The 12,418-nt window shown below is 34.0% G+C and overlaps 1 long non-coding RNA gene across 2 annotated transcripts; it reads left to right on the top strand.

Annotated features, from left to right (window-relative positions):
• The first annotated feature begins 931 nt into the window (after positions 1 to 931).
• On the top strand, positions 932 to 12,395 carry LOC110458070. Of its 2 annotated transcripts, XR_002463762.1 has the most exons (4): positions 932 to 1,047; positions 3,106 to 3,290; positions 11,475 to 11,638; positions 12,289 to 12,395. It is a non-coding gene; the product is annotated as an uncharacterized LOC110458070 (long non-coding RNA). The 2 variants fall into 2 exon arrangements; XR_002463763.1 differs by lacking the exons at positions 11,475 to 11,638; positions 12,289 to 12,395 and adding an exon at positions 3,891 to 3,911.
• The last annotated feature ends 23 nt before the right edge of the window (positions 12,396 to 12,418 follow it).

The raw sequence follows: 12,418 nt of genomic DNA, 5'->3' as shown, positions 1-12,418 counted from the left end.
CAACCCTATTGAATGTCATACGTACGCCAAACAATGTGTTATTAACGTCTCGTTCTTATGCTGGCATGCGGTGTCGAGGTAAACACAACACGAACATCAACAGACTACGGATATATTGGATCATTGCCACCTACTGGACAGCGATACCCCGTGAATTACACCATACACCCGAAGTTGTTACTAATAATAGAAACGATTCTTCCAGAGACGTTACCATTAGGTACACCTTTTCATAGATTGGAATTTTCAGACAAGTCACAACGCACTTAGGTAAAAACCAGGTAATGTACTATGAAACAGAAATATTATTATTAATATTAATATTATATTCTTAACGGTCCATCAACACATACTAGTAAGAGGTCATTAGGGCCAATAAAAGTAAACAAAACATGTTAAAGAAAAAAACATCAAACGAACGAAAAGGTAAAAGACAAACGTCAATTTAAATACACTGTAAAAGTGGCTTTGATTTAGTTATGTCTTTCTTCTTATGTTCTTCTATTTCTTGTATAAGGAAATATATATCACGGATCTGTTTCAGACCACTAAATACGACTTTAAACTGTGCAGCAGTGTATGGACTATCACAAGCGTAACATATATATGTTGTGTGCGTGATCACCAGTCTATGACACGAACACCAGTTGTAGCGTACTCATTAATGACGTACTCTTCCTTCCACGCTATACAGCTCCTAAAATAGTCAAGTAACATGAAAACGGGCGCTACTGAACTACATAAGTAAATATATACTTCGTTTATGCATATAAGAACAACTGTTTAGAATGAATATGAACGACCTGCTCGCAAAACATAAGTGGGACACACAGACAGTAACGGGTCAGTAATATTTCCCAGTCACGTCGTGTTTACATTGTATTACATCTCTGTCATCAATAAGGTTGGCCTACATTTTTAAAACGAAAGTAGGTTTTCCAATCTGATTTCCAGTGGTGATTGTCCAACAGTTTTTATGTGACGAAGTCATATACAACATTGCTGTTGAAACTGGAGAGAGATTGTTCTACGTTAGTTTTGGTAGAGGTAAGATTTTACTACGTTAGTTTTGGTACAGGTAAGATTTTACTACGTTAGTTTTGGTAGAGGTCAGATTTACTATGTTAGTCTTGGTACAGGTGAGATTTTACTTCGTTAGTTTTGATACAGGTGAGATTTTACTACGTTAGTTTTGGTAGAGGTCAGATTCACTACGTTAGGTTTGGTAGAGGTCAGATTCACTACGTTAGTTTTGATACAGGTCAGATTTTACTTCGTTAGTTTTGATACAGGTCAGATTCACTACGTTAGGTTTGGTAGAGGTCAGATTTACTACGTTAGTTTTGATACAGGTCAGATTTTACTACGTTAGTTTTTTTAAAGGTCAGATTTACTACGTTAGGTTTGATACAGGTCAGATTCACTACGTTAGTTTTGGTACAGGTGAGATTCACTACGTTAGTTTTGGTACAGGTGAGATGTTACTACGTTAGTTTTGGTACAGGCATATATAAGATTTTACTACGTTGGTTTTGGTACAGGTATATATAAGATTTGACTACGTTTGTTTTGGTACAGGTCAGATTTTACTACGTTTGTTTTGGTACATGTATATATAAGATTTACTACGTTAGTTTTGATCCAGGTCAGATTTAACTACGTTAGTTTTGGTACAGATGAGATTTTACTACGTTAGTTTATGTACAGGTCAGATTCACTACGTTAGGTTTGGTACAGGTGAGATTTTACTTCGTTAGTTTTGATACAGGTCAGATTTAACTACGTTAGTTTTGGTACAGATGAGATTTTACTACGTTAGTTTTGATACAGGTCAGATTCACTACGTTAGGTTTGGTAAAGGTCAGGTTCACGACGTTAGTTTTGGTAGCTGTCAGATTTACTACGTCAGTTTTGATATAGGTCAGATTCACTACGTTAGGTTTGGTACAGGTGAGATTTTACTTCGTTAGTTTTGGTACAGGTATATATAAGATTTACTACGTTAGTTTTGATCCAGGTCAGATTTAACTACGTTAGTTTTGGTACAGGCATATATAAGATTTTACTACGTTAGTTCTGGTACAGGTCAGATTTTACTACGCTAGTTTTGGTACAGGTCAGATTCACTACGTTAGTTTTGATACAGGTCAGATTCACTACGTTAGGTTTGGTAAAGGTCAGTTTCACGACGTTAGTTTTGGTAGCTGTCAGATTTACTACGTCAGTTTTGATATAGGTCAGATTCACTACGTTAGGTTTGGTAGATGTCAGATTTACTCCGTCAGTTTTGATATAGGTCAGATTCAGGTAAGATTTTACTACGTTAGTTCTGGTACAGGTCAGATTTTACTACGGTAGTTTTGGTACGGGGATATATAAGATTTTACTACGTTGGTTTTGGTACAGGTATATATAAGATTTACTACGTTAGTTTTGGTATACGTGAGATGTAACATATACGTTAGTTTTGGTAGATGTCAGATTTACTACGTCAGTTTTGATATAGGTCAGATTCACTACGTTAGGTTTGGTAAAGGTCAGATTCACGACGTTAGTTTTGGTAGATGTCAGATTTACTACGTCAGTTTTGATATAGGTCAGATTCACTACGTTAGGTTTGGTACAGGATTTTACATCATCAGTGTTTATGATGATGTTTTTTGGAAGTTTTATTACTTAAATGTTAAATCAACCAGAAAATATACATATAAATGTGCTTAAGTTCAATGTATTTACTTTTAAATCAGACAAACTAATAGTAGATTATACTTTGGAAATAAAATTTCCAATGTGATAGAATTATTTGAAACACACACCCGATATAGCACTACATTAACTGGCCTATTTTATTTAGTAAACATAACTTATATATTCTGTAACGTTAACACATTATAAAACCATTACTGTTTCTATATAGAACGTTGAAAGACATACATTCTGGTTTCTTTCAAGACATACTATTTATGAACATCATCTTCATTTGACCCGAGTGGTTGCGCGGACCTGCAACCAGAAATATTATTATTTGAATCTTAACGGCCCATCAACACAAAAGAGGTTCATCACAAAACATTTAACCTGTTTTTCATGCTCTATTATTCGCAGATAAAGAAACAGTTTCGCACGAAGAAGGCTTCTACTCTATGAACTGTCACCACGATTCATTTCCTGGATAAACAGACGTGTTTGTACCTAAGAGTGAGTTAAGGAGGACGATATAACAGCCAAAACAGTAATATTCCCGATATGAGTGGTCACATTGTAAGTGAACATCAAATAGCACACACCAGGTACAGTATATTCATACTCCGTGTATTCATCTCATTAACTGTCTCAAATAAACTGGTAATTTTATCAAGTCCACTGATATTTAATATTTACTAAATATGACACCCTACAGGTGTACAATAAGAAGATCGTAATATTTAACTTCCTACTGACAGTTGCTGCAATTCTGATACTGCAATGTCATCAGTTAATTTACATGAGACACAACAACTGTTGTTACAGATGAACACATACTTAAATAGTAGTTCCACGTTTCTTTTCATTGATTTGTCCGAACAGTCTGTTTGTCTGTATTGGGGTATAATGTCATCACAACAGCTAAATAGGAAGTCAGAAAAAAATCAGATGTAGATCACAAATGCTGCAATGGCAGCAGGAGATCAATTTTAGTTTCATTGTCTCATATAATCTATCTGGTAATACTGTACTGACAACAAGTAGACCAAACGTTAAGCAGGAAAGGCAATCTATCATTTTAAAAGACTTTTGAATGCCACAGTCTTGTGACAGATTCCATTGCCTTCTGCTCCTTTCCGAATATTCTGTTAGGAAATAGAGACAAAGATACCTTAAATTCTGATATAAAGAACATTTTCTTGCAGACAAAAAGAAAATATGTGTGGAACCTTTTTTTTATCAACTGTACACATCAACTTGATTTTTTTATCACATCTTACCAATCATTAAAATATCTTTTCTTATGTTTTTCACAAAGTTCGGTTTTATTTGTTGGGTTCATTTTGTTTAGTGACTATGAATTCTGCAGAAGGTTCACGCATTAGGTGCCTCTTACAAAATGCGGTGGGTAACAACAGGTATAATGTTGTCTCTCTCTCAGACTTACAGGGGTGAGTTTATCACAATAAGACAGGAACTATAAATGCCTCAACGAAGGAAACATTAAAACGAAAGTAGGTAAAATCAAACACGGTTGGTATGGAGAAACACTAAATCAGGAAATACATAACACTCAAACAAAAACATGAAAATGAATTAGTTCACTTAAAAAAAACACGAACTAATAAACTAAAATCGAGAGCTAATTAAACTAAATATGCACGATAGGAAGACGTCATGATGCATTTCTGTTAGCCAAATTGCACAAAAACAATAAAACATATTACACACTAAATAATAAGATGTAGAGACCACAAAAAGCAGCAGGGAGAAGGATGGGTTTGTTTTTATTTTCATTAACGTCCTATTAACAGCTTAGGTCATTTAAGGACGTGCATCCATGTATGTTCTGTATAAATACATTTGTGAATGCGACCCCGGGAAAAAAGGTATGTTTGTGTATTTGCCTCCTTCTGAAAGTGCGGATCTTATGCCGACTTTATAGTGCTATCTCACTGAAATGCCATGCCGAAGGCACCCAACATAGCTTTTCGCCCAGCTACATTATACTTACTACGGGTAAACAAAATGTTGATTTAACTCTAAATGTCGGACGTTAAGAAGGGAATAACACCTTATATAGAGGGTCAATGTAAGCAGACATGGTAAACAGGTGGTGATTTCAAACGTACTTTAAATATTTTCTGTGAGGTAAACAGGATAACTTTAAAATATCACCGAGGAATCCGATTGGAAGACGGACATACAGTGTTTTATGTTTTGAAAATGTATGGCATGTTATCCCTTTTAAGACACGCGTATTGACCTATAGTTTAAAACGAAAGTAGGTTTTCCCGTCTGATCTCCGGAAGTGGATGTATCACGAAGGTGTATACAGCGTTGCTGTTGATATATTACTTCACTTATGCTGGTACAGGTGAGACTTTACTAGGTACGTGTTGATTATTGTGAATTAGTATAACAGAAATGTTGCTAACAATGAAATTTTACCAGATAAGTGTTGATTATTGTGAATTTGTATCATAGAATTGTTGTTTACCGTGTACTTTTACAGTTTCAGTTTGGTACTGGTGAGATTTTACTACAATGAGTGACGATCTATGAGATTTTCGGTAGTTGATATTTCTCATGTGTTGTTTTTACATAGGCATGATTAAATGTCTTCGAATTAAATTTGGACAAGCTTGGTGGATTATGAGAAAGTAACGTCGGAAATTGATTTTCCGTCTAGTTTAAACTGTTCTTAACACAATCCAATTACAGCAGTAAGTCAGTAGCTAACCTATTACAGGTAGGTGTAGTAAACATGACACAGATTCTGTAACGTTACACGTTTCTAGTATCGCTACAATCAAAATATAGAATTATAGAAGTTTTTGAATCTGTTTTCGGTTTCAACAAATTGATTTTTTTTTTACTTTATTGCAATTGATTTTATGTTATCTGATTTGGGTTGGAAATCAGGCCGGTTTACGTCCTTTACAAACCAAACATAGATGCCGTTAGAGCGATCCACGTCAACAGTGTAGGGGACACAACTCCACCTTAATTTTGTCAATAAATCGCGTAAACTTCACGGGGTACAGATCATAAAGTGCTGGTGTAGAATATATGTTTGGGCTTAAACGTAACCGTAAAGATACCAAGAACTACCTACTATGTATTATTACATAGATTTTTATCGAAAGAACTCGTTGTTATTTGGGTTTTTTTCAGGTTTGTTATTCAAATACTACTTAATCATATCAAGCGAGTCTCATTATGAAAAAAGTCGGATTTGGCCGATATATATTCATAAAAATGAATAAATTTAAGATAATTATCGGGATTTCTACCTGTCTGACCAACGTTTTGTTCAAGGATTTCCCTCTACTAGCGCATGCGCATAGCACACCATTTCATTGTTTAGCGAGTGAAAATAGTGACCATGTCACCTACGAAGCAAAAAATTGCCAAATAGTCAAAAGATAGCGCAAGGATTACATTACGGAAGCATTATTGCAGGTGGGAAGTATTTAAAGGAGAAAATAACTGCCCTAGCAGTTAGTACGGTATAAAGCTGAAATGGAATCGACAGAAACGATGTTTATGTTATGAATAAATATCTAAAAATATTAACCTCGCTAGTATCCTTGTTTAAGTTGGAACACAGCTGAACTTATGTTGTTATGTTAATGGGCATGTGTCGGAGAGAGTTTACTTGGTGTTTCTATATCCAGTGGTTTATGTGACTGGAAGGAAAAAGTGACTGGTTAGTTTGATTTTGATATGGGGCCCTCCAAGGGGTAACTGTACGTGTTGTGATGTCCTTTCCGCTGTCGGAACTCGGGGTCAAATGAGATACGTAGCGTGCGCATAAGGTTTACATAATTTACAATATTCCAGGGTTCGGTAAAATGGTATGATTTTTTAATCGTAATGTTTCAACAAACAACTTTTGTCTATACATAACTAATTTTCGACTTCAGATATAATCCAAATATACATTGAACACGGGTAAAAGTCATTTGTTTACGTTATAAAAATGAGGCGTGCTACCGATAACTACGGCTTCTGTTTCGGAAAAAAGGAACGATTAAAGAAAAGTTATCTCAACATAAAAAGGGTCCATTAACAAGTATGCTTTAATATCTGTAAAGTATTGAAAACATAATTATCAAGTATGTCAACACGTTCCATATCTGACATATATTCACATGTACACGTAGTGGTTTTGCCAGACATGTTTAGTGTGTGTGATGGCTTATACGACATACTAAGTGTTAACGTATGAAGACGGTAAAAGTGGGAAGGAGAGTATATACATGGATATATATAAATATGCATGGTCTAGAAAAAAGTGGCCAAAGACATTGAGTCTTAATAAAACAAATCAAAAACATTTATCTTTTTTGTTTTTATACTTGTCAATGCATATGTACACGTTGTGAAAACATTTTGTTTTTTAAATATGATTTTCGTCTCGTGAATACACTTTTTACACACTTTTTACAGAAAGGTTTGTCCCACGGTTGAGGGAAGGTGTTCAGCCCCATATCCATTTGTACCGGTCACATTCCGGTAATATATATTTCCTGGTGTCTATAAATAATGGCGAGAGGCCTACACATATTTATACATTTTAAATTTGAGTAATGGCATATGTGTAATTAACTTCTGATGATGAATAATAACTGCTAAGGGGATTCAAAAGGTTTCAACACTGATTTGGAAAACTTGGCATCTCGGTCAGACCACCTGTGTTTACTGCCTCGTTTCACAACCGTAACGTTATTGACACTATTTTTAACACGGCATTCCCGAACAATTCAAGTGGTCAAACTGGACATTTGGAACGGACTGTGAATATGGGGATAGCAAGTTAACATAAGTAGAAGTGCATTTAACACATACATTCATTAAAAATATGTGGCTCTTCAAGTGATGTCCCTTTCATTCCTGGAGTTCATTTTCTCAGAAATATCAAGTAACTGTATTGTTGATTTTTCTCAAAGTTTATTATTACTATTTAGTTCTTAACGGTCCATCAACGGACGACATGTCATTAGGACCAATTAAGGGTAAAAAACAACATGTAAAGTCAATCATATCAAACAAATGTAAAGGTTAACTTAAAAGTAAACATTGCTATGCTTAGTTTTATATTTTTGAACAAACCAACAGTTTTTAGGGTGGTATGAATGGTAGAGATACAAGTATTTACTGTGTCAAAAAGTGATTCAATATTTGTTATACTATTAAAGATTTTTTTTTGTTTGGTGAAGGTTAATGCAATCTAACAAGTGTACAAGTAACTATAAAATAACAGAACGGAATATAGAGAAACTAATTAAGGTTTTCTATCTAGCCGTGTCAGAATATACCAGGAGTTTACTTTTATTAGTTCATGTAAATAGTTTTAATGTTTTACGTCCTATTAAAAACGTAAGTCGCTTTGGAACGTATCTCCATGTATATAATGTATGCATGCATGTGTGTATGTGTTCTTGCGGAAGGGTGTACTTACCTCCATGAGATAGTGCGGATCATATGCTGACACTTAAGAGTGTTATCTCACTGAAATACCAATCAGTCTTCATCATATAAACTTGAGTTGTTGTAAAACCGTCATATACATTTTGTGGTACTGTATCATTTACATGCAACAATCAAACATACAACCATCAGCGCTATTGTGTGGTACTGTATCATTTACATACAACAATCAAACATACAGCCATCAAATTTATTGTGTGGTACTGTATCATTTACATGCAACAATCAAACATACAGCCATCAGATCTATTGTGTGGTACTGTATCATTTACATACAACAATAAAATATACAGACATCAGATCTAGTGTGCGGTACTTTATCATTTACATACAACATTCAAACATATAGCCATCAGATCTATTGTATGGGACTATATCATTTACATACAACAATCAAACATTTTATGTATGGTACTTTATCATTTACATACAACAATCAAACACACAGCCATCAGATCTATTGTGTCGTACTTTATCATTTACATACAACATTCAAACATAGAGCCACCAGATCTATATGCTGTTACTGTATCATTTACATAAAACAATCAAACATACAGTCATCATATCTATTGTGTTACTGTATCATTTACATACAACATTCAAACATAGAGCCACCAGATCTATATGCTGTTACTGTATCATTTACATACAGACATCAGACATACAGAAACCAGCTCTATTGTGTGGTACTGTATCATTGACATACAACAATAAAGCATACAGCCACCAGATCTATTGTGTGTTACTGTATCATTTCCATACAACAATCAAATATACAGCCATCAGATCTAGTGTGTGGTACTGTATCATTTAAATACAAAAATAAAAAATACAGCCATCAGATCTATCGTGTGGTACTGTATCATTTACCAACACAATCACACACAGCCATCAGATCTATTGTATGGTACTTTATCATTTACATACAACATTCAAACATACAGCCATCAAATTTATTGTGTGGTACTGTATCATTGACATACAACAAGCAAACATACAACCACCAGATCTATTGTGTGTTACTGTATCATTTCCATACAACAATCAAACATACAGCCAACAGATCTATTGGATGTTACTGTATCATTTAAATACAAAAATAAAAAATACAGCCATCAGATCTATTGTGTCGTACTTTATCATTTACATACAACATTCAAACATACAGCCATCAAATTTATTGTGTGGTACTGTATCATTAACATGCAACAATCAAACATACAGCCAACAGATCTATTTTGTGGAGATCTAGTATGTTGTACTGTATCATTTACCAACACAATCACACACAGCCATCAGATCTATTGTATGGTACTGAATCATTTACATACAACAATCAAACATACAGTTATCATATCTATTGTGTTACTGTATCATTTACATAAAACAATCAAACATACAGGCATCATATCTATTGTGTTACTGTATCATTTACATAAAACAATAAAACATACAGACATCAGATCTAGTGTGTGGTACTGTATCATTTAAATACAAAAATAAAAAATACAGCCATCAGATCTATTGTGTGGTACTGTATCATTTATCAACACAATCAAACATACAGCCATCAGATCTATTGTATGGTACTATATCATTTACATACAACAATCAAATATACAGACATCAGATCTAGTGTGTGGTACTTTATCATTTACATACAACAATCAAACATACAGCCATCAGATCTATTGTATGGTACTTTATCATTTACATACAACAATCAAACATACAGCCTTCATATCTATTGTGTGGTACGGTAACATTTACCAACGCAATCAAACATACAGACATCAGATCTGTTGTATGGTACTGTATCATTTACATACAACAATCAAATATACAGCCTTCATATCTATTGTGTGGTACGGTAACATTTACCAACGCAATCAAACATACACACATCAGATCTGTTGTATGGTACTGTATCATTTACATACAACAATCAAACATACAGCCATCAGATCTATTGTGTGGTACTGTATCATTTACATACAACAATCAAACATACAGTCATCAGATCTATTGTGTGGTACTGTATCATTTACATACAACAATGAAACATACAGCCATCAGATCTAGTGTGTGGTTCTTTATATTTACATACAACAATCAAACATAGAGGCATCATATATATTATGTCGTACTGTATCATTTACATACAACATTCAAACATATAGCCATCAGATCTATTGTATGGAACTGTATCATTGACATACAACAATCAAACATACATCCATCATATATATTGTGTGGTACTGTATCATTAACATACAACAATCAAATATACAGAAATCAGATCTAGTGTGTGGTACTTTATCATTTACATATCTAGTGTGTGGTACTTTATATTTGCATACAACAATCAAACATACAGCCATCAGATCTATTGTATGGTACAGTATCATCGACATACAACAATCAAACATACAGTCATCATATCTATTGTGTTACTGTATCATTTACATACAGACATCAGACATACAGACATCAGATCTATTGTGTGGTACTGTATCATTAACATACAACAATCAAATATACAGACATCAGATCTAGTGTGTGGTACTGTATCATTTACCAACACAATCAAACATACAGCCATCAGATCTATTGTATGGTACTGTATCATTTACATAAAACAATCAAACATACAGTCATCATATCTATTGTGTTACTGTATCATTTACATACAACAATCAAATATACAGCCATCAGATCTAGTGTGTGGTACTGTATCATTTAAATACAAAAATAAAACATTCAGCCATCAGATCTATTGTGCCTTACTGTATCATTTACATACAGACATCAGACATACAGACACCAGCTCTATTGTGTGGTACTGTATCATTTAAATACAACAATCAAACATACAGCCAACAGATCTATTGTATGTTACTGTATCATTTACATACAACAATCAAACATACAGCCATCATATCTATTGTATGGTTCTGTATCATTTACATACAACAATCAAACATACAGCCAACAGATCTATTTTGTGGTACTGTATCATTTACATACAGATATCAGACATACAAACATCAGATCTATTGTGTGGTACTGTATCATTAAGATACAACAATCACACAAACAGCCAACAGATCTATTATGTCGTACTGTATCATTTAAAAACAACAATCAAACATTCATCCATCAGATTTATTGTGTGGTACTGTATCATTTATATACAACAATCAAACATACAGCCATCATATCTATTGTGTGTTACTGTTTCATTTACATACAACAATCAAACATTTTATGTCAAACTTTGTCATTAACAGGTGTTGAAAAGTTGTACAAGCAAACAGAAGACGTTTACGGTGTGAACTATCACGTCGCACTTCCGACTGGACAAACCTTCACAGGGTCGATATAACAGAGAAGACAAGAATATCCCCGACACAAGTGGTCAACTTGATAGAGAACAGCAAATAACAAATATCAGGTACAGTGTAGTGACTTCTACATATTCCCTCTTTATGTGTCTTAATATACAGCTATTACGTACTTTTATGATAGTAGGTCTATATGTACAAGGAATAAGATTATTTTACTATAATAACCACGGATATTTTAAGTAAAGCACATGCTTATATGTATTCATTTAATTTATACAAGAAATACCTTCTATTTTTGCCAACTCACTTATTTTGTAGTGATATTTCAACATGTCATAATTTATAATGGATACATTTTCTCCGAATAGTCTTTGTGACATGATGAATCTAAAAAGTAATTATATACATCATCGTGACATGTGTGATATTGTGCGTCTATAGACAAATCATCTAAAGGACATAGTATTAAGGAGAGGTAGAGAAGAAAAGATAACTATCTCAGATTTTGTCAATGTAGACAGCATATCAGTTTCGGTTTCTTGGATGTTTTTGCAGTGAAAAACACCGATACTGCCACTAGATTCTGCGCGATAGGGGTGCGCATTAGTCGCCTCATACGACACGCATATAGTCGTATCTATTATTTCGTTAACTAGTCAGATCTACATATTTCCAAACAGCAACACTTTCCAAAGTCTGGAATATTTCAAAATACAGAGGACACATTAAAACTTATATGAATGCATTTATCTTACAGGTTCAAAAATGAGTGGTGCCGGAGAAACGGAGGAAAAGGCGAAACAACGTTATATCGAGCTCAAGAACAATCTATCAATCAACTTTATAGCTGAAAATGTGGGGAACAATCTACTTGCTTTCAGAGAAGA

The sequence above is a fragment of the Mizuhopecten yessoensis genome, unplaced genomic scaffold (assembly GCF_002113885.1).
Source record: "Mizuhopecten yessoensis strain PY_sf001 unplaced genomic scaffold, ASM211388v2 scaffold9423, whole genome shotgun sequence".
Taxonomy (NCBI): domain Eukaryota; kingdom Metazoa; phylum Mollusca; class Bivalvia; order Pectinida; family Pectinidae; genus Mizuhopecten; species Mizuhopecten yessoensis.
This window is presented reverse-complemented; position numbering and strand designations above follow the sequence as displayed.